At 41.0% G+C, this 12,890-nt stretch overlaps 1 long non-coding RNA gene across 1 annotated transcript in view; it reads right to left on the reverse strand.

The window, feature by feature from the left end:
* Positions 1–237: 237 nt before the first annotated feature.
* Positions 238–12,890, reverse strand: part of LOC147359152 (uncharacterized) — a 72,211-nt gene continuing 59,558 nt past the window's right edge. Inside the window, exon 4 of the long non-coding RNA XR_015140562.1 lies at positions 238–9,363. This is a non-coding gene — a long non-coding RNA (uncharacterized LOC147359152). The remainder of the gene's footprint in view (positions 9,364–12,890) is intronic.

The raw sequence follows: 12,890 nt of genomic DNA on the forward strand, positions 1-12,890 counted from the left end.
GTTTGGCATCAGTGCCAAAGACCCTGAGAATAGCCTTGCCTAAGCTTTGAATATCTTTATCTTCTTCCAAGCCATGGCCTTGAATCACCATCTTTTCAAGAGATTTTGTCAAATAACAACAGCAGAATATTATGAACAGATCATGAAGTGCTTACTGAACTTGAAGCAGAAGTTGTGTATGCACTCAAGAGAAAAAGAAAAGGAAAGTCAATTATCCAAACAATTCAACCAGGAGGGGTTTGTTAACAGCGTGGTTTATTACGCAGATAGATTTGGTAAATATAGTGAATGAGGTAAGTCTTTCAATTCAAGGTCCTGGAGTCACTAACCTCATTCTGCTGAAAAACAAAACAAACATAACAAGCTTTTTTGGCCAAGCCTATACACTTGGAAGAATAACTTGGGAGGGATGAAGCTTCAAACTTTCCATCATTGAAGCAAATGCTTCTACGGTCTGGCAGTGCAAGTGACAAAGAAGAAGCTTTTACAAAAGCTTCAGTCAGAAATTTGTAGTGACCTCAAAGCCCTCAGAATACTTTTGAGTGTTGCTGCTGCTGCTAAGTCGCTTCAGTCGTGTCCAACTCAGTGCAACCCCATAGAAGGAAGCCCACCAGGCTCTGTCGTCCCTGGGATTCTCCAGGCAAGAACACTGGAGTGGGTTGCCATCTCCTCCTCCAGTGCATGAAAGTGAAAAGTGAAAGTGAAGTCACTCAGTCATGTCCGACTTTTAGCGACCCCATGGACTGCAGCCCACCAGGCTCCTCCGTCCAATGGATTTTCCAGGCAAGAGTACTGGAGTGGGTTGCCACTGCCTTCTCCATTTGAGTGTTGCTGCTGCTGCTGCTAAGTTGCTTCAGTCGTGTCCGACTCTGTGCAACTCCATAGAAGGAAGCCCACCAGGCTCCCCCATCCCTGGGATTCTCCAGGCAAGAACACTGGAGTGGGTTGCCATTTCCTTCTCCAATGCATAAAGTGAAAAGTCAAAGTGAAGTCGCTCAGTCGTGTCTGACTCATAGCAACCCCATGGACTGCAGCCCACCAGGCTCCTCCATCCATGGGATTTTCCAGGCAAGAGTACTGGAGTGAGGTGCCATTGCCTTCTCCGACGTTTGAGTGTTACTTCTGCTCAAATAATCTTCAGGTGGAAAGTAAACCTACAATCCCTTCCTTATTGACAGATGGCAGTAGTGAGGTTGACTTTGCCAAAGATGACTTCCATGACTCCAGAACAAAGGAAATGACGTCACAAGAATTCAACTTGAGGAATGGTGGAGAATCTGGTGTTTGAGATCCCAGCCCATCCTTGACTGACCATGATTCCATTGGCTACCACAAACTGGAGTGAGTCAGGGTGTGAGCCTTTATGTCCATCAAAGCAAAACTTCAAGTCAACCGTATGAGAATGTTTGTCTCATGTCTTCAAAATCCATACAGCATCTTACTAAACCAAAAGAGCCTCCCTGGAGACAGTGGTGGGAATGTAGCTAAGGAAGGCAGAATTCTAGGATGACCCCCAAGTATCCCAATTGTGTGTACACAATTTGTATAGTCTCCCCACCTTGAGTGGAGGCAGAGCCTGTGACTGACAGGATATCCCTCCTGGGATTAGGTTTCAAGTCAGTTGTTTTTTGTTTTATTTATTTGGTTGTGCTGGGTCTCCGTTGCTGCACACAGGCTTCCTCTAGTTGCGGCAAGTGGGGGCTACTCTTTGCTGCAGTGCAGGGGTTTCTCACTGCAGTGGCTTCTCTTGTTGAGGGGCACAGGCTCTCGGTGCGCAGGATTCAGTGGTTGTAGGACTTGGGCTCAGTAACTGTGGTGCGTGGGCTTAGCTGCTCCATGACATGTGGAATCTTCCCAGACCAGGGATCGAACCCATGCCCCCTGTATTGGCAGGTGGATTCTTACCCGCTCTACCACCAGGGAAGTCTGGTTTTGTTTTTTAATTGTTTATTTTATCTTGGAAAAGAGCCAATTAACAATGTTGTGATAGTTTCAGGTGGACAGCAAAGGACTCAGCCGTACCTATACACGTATCCCTTCTCCCTCAAACTCTCCTCCCATTCAGGCTGCCACATAACATTGAGCAGAGTTCCCTGTGTAATACTGAGTTCATCCAAAGGGGGACGATCCAGCTGGTTGGACCTAACCAGGTGGGTCTTTAAAGGCAACTGAGCCTCTCCAAAAGTCAGAGACACATGCTCCTGCTAATCTGGAAGCAAGCAAACATCCATGCCAAGAACTGCCTATAAAGGCCCCATGCAAGGGACTGCAGACAGCATTCAGGAGCTGAGAGTGGTCTCCAGCTGACAGTTATTGAAAAGACAAGGACCTCAATTCTATAGTGCTCAGTTGCATCTGACTCTTTGTGACCCCATTGACTGTAGCCCACCAGGCTCCTCCATCCATGTGATTTCCCAGGCAACAGTACTGGAGTGGGTTGCCGTTTCCTTCTCCAGCAATCCTATATTGGAATTCTGCTAACAATCTGAATGGGCCTTGAAGGATACCCTAAGCTTTAGACAACAACTGGTAGGCTGCGGTCCAAGGGGTCGCTAAGAGTCGGACATGACTGAGCAACTTCACTTTCACTTTTCGCTTTCATGCATTGGAGAAGGAAATGGCAACCCACTCCAGTACGCTTGCTTGGAGAATCCCAGGGATGGGGGAGCCTGGTGGGCTACTGTCTGTGGGGTCACACAGAGTCGGACATGACTGAAGCGACTTAGCAGCAGCACATTCTCAGCTTTACCATGCCCAGACTTCTGGCCAACAGAAATCTTGAAACAATAAGTGGGGGCTGTCTTTTAGGAAAAACAAAGAACAAAATAAACAAAAAATAAACCCAAAGGAGCAGCATAGTTCTCATTAAAATTACTTTCCAACAGAACTAACTTATTTTTTATTCTGTGTGTACAACTTTTATTTATTGTAACTTTTTTTTCAAGAAGAGGGCATTAAAGTGAAAGCGAAAGTCACTCAAGAGGGCATTTAGTTTACTTGAAAATTCAGATTAGAAAAGCTTAACTTTGGGGGTAGTTCTCGAAGAAAAGTATTTTCAAGGCAGTAGGTTATTTATATGCAATTATTATGTCTGTGTTTACATGCATTTTTCTGGGAATGAAGCCCATCGCTCTCATTAAATTCTCAAGAGTGGCCCATGATTCAAACAATGTTTCAACCCATAGACATGACTAGAAGTCACATCCCAGCTTTCAAAATCTAAGTAACAATCAAGATCGATTTCTTCGAATTCTTTGAGTGGGAACACATATACACCATGTATACCTATTGTCCCCAGCTCTAAACCTTACTCCAATTCCTCTCCTAGCAACTGGAATTTAATGTTTGCTTTTTGTTTTTATCAGTGGTTGGGGAATGTAAGGCAATTTTTTACAATGATCTTATCTATTCTTTCATCTTTCCTATTTACAGGGGCAAGTAGTATTAAGGATAATTTTAAAATGAAAGCAAAAGACACGTAGGATATCCAGCTCTATTCATTTTCTGGTATATTTTTAATGAGAGAGATGGGCAGAGACAAAGACTTTCCAAAAAGTATTTGTAAGGTATACTTCTTGTACAGATAATGACCAAATACTTCTCACTTAGATATTACTGAGGTAAGTTCAATTTTTAAAAAAGTACTTCTGTGATTCATTTACTGTTCATTGAAAAAATTTATCATGTAAAACAGTCTTTTATATATGGGGGCACCACTACCATAAATCATCAAGAGTACGTGTGCTTTGAGGTATGATTTTAATATAGGAGAGACTGTTTAGTGTTGATCTATCAACAGCTATCAGTCTGTGGTCTGTACAGGCAGGATTTATCTGGATTGGAACAAGAAAACCAGCGGGCCCACAGGAAAATTTCTTTCCATGATTGTAGCCTCGATTGTGTAGTCCTGCCCAACCGAGAGAACAAATTGGAAACTATCTGTGACAGTGATAAGATTTTCGTGTTCTTAGTTCTCCTAACTCTTCCTTAGTTTCCTTCCTTGTCTGTCCCCAGCAGTTCATCCAAGACATCACTTTCAACAACACTGCATTTCACAGATGTATCACTTTCAATAATGTAGATTTTAAAAAAAGATTATTTGTTTTAGAGAAGTTTATGGTTCGTAACAAAGTTAAGAGGACAGTAAAGGATTTCTCATATACCCTCTTCTATACACATGCGTGGCCTCCTCCATTATCAACATCACTCAGCAGTGTGTGCCTTTGTTACTAAGGATGAAGTTACGTGGCCAAATGATCATCACCCAAAGTCCACAGATTACATGAGGGTTCTCTCTTGGTGTTGTACAGCTCATGTGTTTGAAGAAAGGCATAATGACATGTGTCCACTGTTATAATGCCATATGGGACATTCTCATTGCTCTAAAAATCCTCTGTGCATCAACTAACATGCCTGCCTCCTCTCTAACCCCTGTCTCCATCGTTTTGCCTTTCCTAGAATGTCATACCGTTGGAATCATACAGTATGTAGCCTTTTCGTATCGGCTACTTTCAGTCAGTAATATATGTTTAAGGTTCCTCCATGTCTTTTCATGGCGTGATATCTGCTATCTTTTTATTATTCAACAGTATTCCATTGTTTGGATGTATCACAGTTTATCCATTTACCTACTGAAGGACATCTTGGTTGCTTCCAAAGTTTGGCAATTGTTAATAAAGCTGCCATAAACATCAAGTGCAGGTTTTTGTGTATATATAAGTTTTCAACTGTTTTGGGTAAATACCCAGGAGTATGATTGCTGGGTTGTATGGTAAGGGCATGTTTAATATTGAAAGAAACCATCAAACCAGCAAACTGTCTTCCAACGTGGCTGCACTGTTTTGCATCCCCACCAGCAGTGTATGAGTGTTCTTCAGGTTCACATCCTCGCCACCGTTTGTGTTGTCGGTTTTCCAGATACTGGCCATTTTAATAGGCATGCAGTGGCATCTCGTTGTTTTAATTTGCATTTCCTTGGTGACATGATGTGGAGCATCTTTTCATAAGCTTTTTCGCCATCTTTGTATCTTCTTTGGTGATTTATTTGATAAGGTAATTTTTAAACGGGTTGTTTTTTTGGTTTTGAGTTTTAAGAGTTCTTTTCATATTTTGGATAACAATCCTTTATCAGATATAACCTTTGCAAATATTTTTTCCAGGTCTGTGGATGGGCTTCTTATTCTCTTGATAATGTCTTCAATGGAGTAGAAATTTTAATTTTAATGAAGTCCAGCTTATCAATGGAGAAGGCAGTGGCACCCCACTCCAGTACACTTGCCTGGAAAATCCCATGGATGGAGGAGCCTGGTGGGCTCCAGTCCATGGGGTGGCTAAGAGTCAGGCATGACTGAGCGACTTCACTTTCACTTTTCACTTTCATGCATTGGAGAAGGAAATGGCAACCCACTCCAGTGTTCTTGCCTGGAGAATCCCAGGGACAGAGGAGCCTAGTCGGCTGCCTTCTATGGGGTCACACAGAGTCGGACACAACTGAGGCGACTTAGCAGCAGCAGCTTATCAATTATTTTCTTTCATGGATGGTGCCTTTGGTGTTATATCTAAAAAGTCATCACCTTATCCAAGGTCATGTAGATTTCCCCTATGTTACCTTCTAAAAATCTTACAGTTTCGCAGTTTAAGTCTAAGAACCATTTTCAGTTTTGTGAAGGGTGTAAGGTCTGTGTCTAGATTAATTATTTTGCATGTGGATATCCAGTTGTTCTAGCACCACGTGTTGAAGAGACTATCTTTGTTTCTTTGTCAAAGATCAATATATTTATGGGGGTTTATTTTTGTGTCTCTACTCTTCTACTGATTTATCTATTCTTTCATCAGTAATATGCTGTCTTTTTTTCCAGTCTTGAGATATAATTGATATGCAGTACTATATAAGTTTAAGTTATACAGCATAATGATTTGACTTACAGACATCATGAAAACTTATCACAGTGAACATCCATCATCTCATATACACACAAAATAAAAGAAACTGAAAAAATAATTTTTTTCGCTGTGATGTGATATATATATATAACATATGGAAATGTTAATTATACTTATCATGTTGTACATTATTGTACTTATTATTGTACATCTCTAGAACTTATTTAAAACTGGAAGTTTGTTTCTTTTGACTCAGTTCAGTTCAGTTCACTCAGTCGTGTCCGACTCTTTGCGACCCCATGGACTGCAGCCACTGGGCCTCCCTGTCCATCACCAACTCCCAGAGTTTACTCAAACTCATGTCCATTGAGTCGGTGATGCCATCCAACCATCTTATCCTCTGTCGTTCCCTTCTCCTCCTGCCTTCAATCTTTCCCAGCATCAGGGTTTTTTCAAGTCTTTTGACTGCCTTCATCCAAATTCCCCTCCCCTACCCGCTGCCAACAGTACACTGTCTTGATCACCGTAGCTTTACACTGAGTCTTAAAGTCTGTAGTATTAGTCCTTCAACTTCATTCTTCTTCAATATTGTGTTGGCTAGTCTAGGTCTTTTGCCTTTCCATATGAATTTTAGAATCAGTTTGTTGATATCCACAAAGTAACTTGCTGGAACTACACTGAAGCTACAGAGAACTTTGGGAAGAACTAACATCTTGACCATATGGATTCTTCCTATCTTTAAACATGGGATGTCTCTCCACTTATTTAGTTCTCTTTTAATTCATTCATCAGAGTTTTGCAGTTTTCCTCATATAGATCTTGCACATAGCTTTTTAGATTTATATCTAAGTATTTATTTGGGGGGGTACTAATGCAAGCAGTATTGTATTTTTAATTTCAAATTCCACTTGTTTGTTGTTGGCATATAGGAAAGCAATTAGCTTTTGTATATTTAATCTTGTGTCCTGAAACCTTGCTATAATATTTAGACTAGTTTCAGGTGTTCTTGTTAATTCTTTCAGATTTTCTACATAGATGATCATAAATTATTGTCTGCAGTTTTTTGAACTGTGAACAGTTTTCAAACTGCAAATGGAAAGACAGCTTTATGTCTCCCTTCCCAATCTGTATACTTTTTCTTTTCTTACCTTTATGCATAGCAAAGACTTTCAGTATAATGTTTAAAAGGAGTGAAAGGGGCATCTATTGATATGATCATGTGATGTGTCTTATTTGTTGATGGGATGGATTACATTAGTTGATTTTTAAATGTTGAACCAGACTAGTATGCCTGGGATACTATGAGCTACTTGGTCATAGTATAGAATTTTTTTACACTTTGTGTTATATTTGCTAATATGTTGTTGAGGATTTTTGTATCTATGCTCATGAGAGATATTGGTCTGTAGCTGTCTTTTCTTGTGATGTCTTAGTCTGGCTTTGGTATTAGGGTAATGCTGGCCTCATAGCATGAGTTAGAAGTAGTCCTTCTGCTTCCATCTTCTAAAAACTATTGTAGAGAATTGGTATAATTTCTTCCTTAAATGTTTGGCAGAATTCACCAGTGAACTTATTTGAGTCTGGTGTTTTCTGTTTTGAAAGATTATTAATTGTTGATTCAATTTTGTTAATAGATATAGGTCTATTTAGACCCTATATTTCTTCTTCTATGAGTTTTGGCAGATAGTGTCTTCCAAGAATTTAGTCAGTTTCATCTAGATTATCAAATTTGTGGGCATAGTTGTTTATAGTATTTTTTATCGTCCTTTTAATTTCCATGGGACCTATAGTGATGTCTTTTTTTCATTTCTGATATTAGTGATTTGTGTCCTCTCTCTTTTTTTTTTCTTAGTTCACCTGGCTAAAGGCATATTGATTTTATTAATATTTTCAAACAACCAGCTTTTGTTTTCATTGACTTTCTCTATTGATTTCTTGTTTTCAATTTCATTGATTTCTGCTCTAATTCTTATCATTTCTTTTCCTCTCCTTATTTTGGATTTGACTGCTCTTTTTCTAGTTTCCCAAGGTAGAAGAATATTGATTTTCGATTTTCTTCTCTAATACATACATTCAGTTCAATCAATTTCCCTCTAAACACTGCTTTCTCTGCATCCCACAAATTTTGATGAATTGTGTTTTCATTTTCATTTAGTTAAAAAAAAATTTTTTTTAATATTTATTTATTTGGCTGTGCCAGGTCTTAGTTATGGCATGTGGGATCTTTAGGGCTGGTCCCTAAAATCTTTGGTGCAATTATCATCTGCCACCAGATACAAATAATGCTGTGGATGGCTCCCAGACCCTAAAAGGTGGCAGAATCACAAGACAGAAAAAGCGTTAAAATCTACCTCGTCAGCAGAACACACATTTCCCTCAAGCTCACGTGGAACATTCACCAGGATAGACACATTCTGAGCGATAAAACACATCTGAAATCTACAAGAACAGAAATCATACAACGTTTGCTCTCAGACCACGGAGGAATTAAGCTGGAAATCAACAACAGAAAGGTTATAAGAAAATCCCCAAATATGCAAGGAGTAAAAAAACATGTTTCTAAATACCACCTGGTCAAAGAAGAAATCTCAACTCTGGTGGCCCAGTGGCTAAGGACGCCATGCTCCCAATGCAGGGGGCCCAGGTTCAAACCCTGGTCAGGGAACTGATCCCACATGCTGCAACTGAGAGTTTCCAGGCCACAACCAGGATTAAAGATCCTGCCTAAAAAGTTGGGTTTTCCAACTCTGTAAGACACTAAAATTATGGATTTTCTCTATTCCTTTTCACTTTTTGTTACAAACTGGCCATTATTTTCCTTTGCTCATCTCTTTCTTGCGGTAGTCTGTCAAACACAGCCAGTAACAGTCAATAGACACTACTAATCAGCCAATAGACACTACTAATGTTCATTTTGGCTGGATGGCATCACCGACTCAATGGATGTGAGTCTGAGTGAACTCTGGGAGTTGGTGATGGACAGGGAACCCTGGCGTGCTGCGATTCATGGGGTCGCAAAGAGTCAGACACGACTGAGCGACTGAACTGAACTGAACTGAATGTTCATTTTCCAATTTCTTCCCACAGAGCCGTAAGTTCAACAGGCACGCAGTCTGCCTCCAACATACCACAGGTGACATATTACCAAAATTTTTGCCATTGTTGGACATGGATTTCTAGACATCAGCATGCTCTATCTGTTCTTGCTGCCTGCTATATGATGCCATAGTTTTGATGTTTTTTAAAAAACAATATTTCCAAGTCTATATTACCTGGGATGAGAAATGCTGGTAACTATAACAAACAACCCCCAAAACTCAGTGAGTTGACCCAATAAAATATTTCTAGCTGACACCACAGTTCAATGTGGGTTAGTAGAGGTGCTCCATACCAGGCAGTTATTCAGGGACCAGGCTCCTTCTGTCTGGGACTCCAACATCCATCTTCTAGGGCCACACACTCCATCCCTGAGTTCTCTGCCTTTGGGGACATATAAGAGAGAGGCTTTGAAGTAGTTTACAAGATATTTTAAAGACCATATCTGAACACAGCACATAGCACTCTGATCTATATTTCATCAACTAGAATTCATTCCCGTGTCCTGGTGCAAGGGGAACAGTGTAAGCATTCTTTTCTTTTCTTTTTTTTTAACTCTGTATTCGGCTGTGCCAGCTCTTAGTTGCAGCATGTGCGATCTTTAGGTGCGTTACGTGGTATCTAGTTCCCTCATCAGGGATGGAACCTGGGCTCCCTGCACTGGGACCATGGGGCCTTAGCCACTGTACCTCCAGGGAAGTCCCCTGCGTTTGGATGTTTGTGGAGGAAAGACGTGGCACTGTAACCAGGGCTTGCCAAGGACAGTGGCTCTTTGTCCTTGCGTTACATATCTGTGGAAACCAGATTTACTGGAATTCCTTTCTATCTTCTGTAGATCCTTGTCTCTTCTCTTGCTGGTAGGTTGACACTCATCACTTCCTGTTGCTATGCATGCTCCAGTCTGCACAGTCCTCTTCTTGCTTCTATGCAGCGTATCTTGTTTTACTGCGCTTCACTTCATTGTACGGATAATGCATTTCTTACAAATTGAAAGTCTGTGGCAACTCTGCTTTGTCAGGTGATGGTTAGAATTTTTTATCAATGAAGTATTTTTAATTCAGGGACCTTTTTTTTTTTCAGATATATTGCTATGTACACTGAAAAGACTATATGTTATAAACATAAGTTTTATATGCACTGGGAAACCGGAAATTTTGTGTGACTTGTTTTATTGCAATATTCACTTTATCGCTAGGATCTGAAACCAAATTCACAACATCTCCAATGTATGCCTGTAGTTCCAATACGCTCGGAAATGAGAAGCCAGGTAACACGCTTGTTAGCATTGTGTGTAGTGCAAGACTACATGTGCTGTGAGTCAGGACCCAGTAGATAATCTTTACTTCCTTAGGGGATAAAAATACATGACTGCTTACAACTATTTTATTTTGTCAAAGATGTGTGTTTCTTAGCTGTGTTCCTAAGAGGTTACAGATTGCTGGGCTCTGGAGAAGTGAGAAGTCGTAAACAGGTAAAATTTTTATTTTAAAGTAGGGCTATATCAGCAGATGATTTTTGATTTTTTGAAACTACAGATGCAGTACTTAGTTCTGAGTCCTTGGGGGCCACAGCAAGTGGGCACACTAATAAAACTTTTAACCCTGGCTTTGCTGGTAGGTTTTCACACTATATGCTTACAACTGAGTCGGACTTTAGAATGAATCTCCTCACATTCACGGATTTCTCTCCATATTTTGGGCGGAAATTAAGAGAAGAGTGGCTTGGTCACTAGAATCTCTGCTAGCTTTAGAGACACTGGAACCTCCTACCGTTTTGATCTCTGGCAAATTGATGTGATTTATTTTTAATATTTATACTTCCCCTGCCAAGGGCATGCTATTTGCTTGGACTTGTGATCTCTTTGCCATAATATTTATTCTGTATTAAAACACAGACTCCATGGATGAATTAATCATTCTTGGACCTGAACATTAAGCATGCTGGTGAGTCAGATCACATCTTTTGTGAGATGCTGGAAAAGCGGAGGGTTGCTTCCTTATGGATCCTACTCTTACGGACAGATATAGTCATCAAATGAAAAAATCTCTAAATACTCAAAAATGACAGCATGTAGAGCTCAGTCAGGAGTTGCGGTGGTCACCTATAATTAGTATTACAGATCTTTATTCATTGTTAGTTCCAGTAACAGAAATTGCTATCTCCCCCTTATTATTCATTCTCCCTTTCTTTCTCAGTGATAGAACAAATGGACACTTGGCCACTTAGAACAAGCACTATCTTATCCAGCTTTCCTTGCAACTAACAGTAGCCACGTAACTTCACTTAGGTCAGGCTGGAGGGAAGGAACAGTCACAAACAATTTCAAGGAAGTCTCAATATAGGTATTCCCTCATGGCTCAGCTGGTAAAGAATCTGTCTGCAATGCAGGAGACCTGGGTTCGATCCCTGAGTTGGGAAGATTCCCTGGAGAAGGGAACGGCTACCCACTCCAGTATTCTGGCCTGGAGAATCCCATGGACACAGTCCATGGGTTGCAAAGAGTCGGACACAACTGAGCAACTTTCACTTCAATATAGGTAAAGGATACGCCCTACTTCAGGCTTCCCTGGTGGCTCAGTGGTAAAAGAATCTGCCTGCAATGCAGGAGACCTGGGTTTGATCCCTGGGCTGGGAAGAACTCCTGGAGAAGGGCATGACAACCCACTTCAGTATTCTTGCCTAGAGAATCCCATGGATAGAGAAGCCTGGCAGACTGCAGTCCACAGAGTCACACAGAATCAGACAAGACCAAGATGACTCAGCAGCAGCAGCATATCCTATTTCTCTCTGAACCATAACGTGAAAGCCATGAGTTGAGAATGGAAAAGCAAGAGGATGAAAGGAACGCAGATGCCTGCTCAGTGTAGACCCGCCATGCCAGTGCTGGACGGCCCTTCCAGACTTATACAGAGGGGAAATACATCACTATCTTGTTTAAGCAACCGTCACTCTGATTTTTCTGCCACTTGCAGCTGAGCTAATCCTGATAAAGTCCCCATCTTTAGAATGAATGCTTTGGATCAGGCTGAGAGAGATCTTTTCTCTTTTCCTAATGCACATGAGCTCGGGATGGGGAGGCCAGACCCACGGACTTTCAATGCAACTGCTGACCAATTACTGGCTGAGATCTACTTAAAACCCAGCCTCTGAAGGTGAAATTTCTTCTCTTACCAATTACCAAGGAATCACCTATAAGATAAAAATCATTTCTACCGACAGAGTGTTCTGGTAAAGATGGCAGATACTCTCCAACCACCTACACCTGACAACTCCAAACATCTACAACACCTAGCCTGAGGATACAGACATGATTAAAATAAAATAAGCTCAAATCATCAGATTTGAAGCTTATTATAAATTTCTCCTCACCTAAAAAAAGTAAGAATTATAAATCCCAGGGGGAGGATATGAATCTGGCTGTCAGAGACAAGGATGAAGGTAGATTCTGGGGACAGTTAGCAAGGATATAAACTCAGTGACTGAGGTTGTGAAGGCAAAGCTCCCACTTGAGACGCGGGTGATTCCCACAGATTTCCAAAACAAGGTCAACCACTCAGATCCTTCTCTGACTGCAACCTGGTCATTGTGCCTCATTTTAAATAGTCGGTCAAAAATTTCAAGCTGAATAAATGCTTAAAGGAGATTCCCAGCTTTCAGAGTTACCTGGAGGACCACCAAGAGCAGTAGACTCAGATGATTATCAACCCAGTCACCTTCAGGAGACCCATGGAAATGATGCTCTCTGCTTTGACCCAGCACATGGATTTTGTTCATTTTTCAAAATGCCAAATGAGTGACTTCAGCTTCCGGGAAGGTGGAATAAATGTACTTTTTCCTATTCTTCCCACTTGTGCTCCAACTCTTTGCGACCCCACGGACTGTAGCCCTCCAGGCTCCTCTGTCCATTCAGT

The sequence above is a fragment of the Bos grunniens genome, chromosome 14 (assembly GCF_055505025.1).
Source record: "Bos grunniens cultivar Pamir isolate PY7600 chromosome 14, Bosgru_T2T1.0, whole genome shotgun sequence".
Taxonomy (NCBI): domain Eukaryota; kingdom Metazoa; phylum Chordata; class Mammalia; order Artiodactyla; family Bovidae; genus Bos; species Bos grunniens.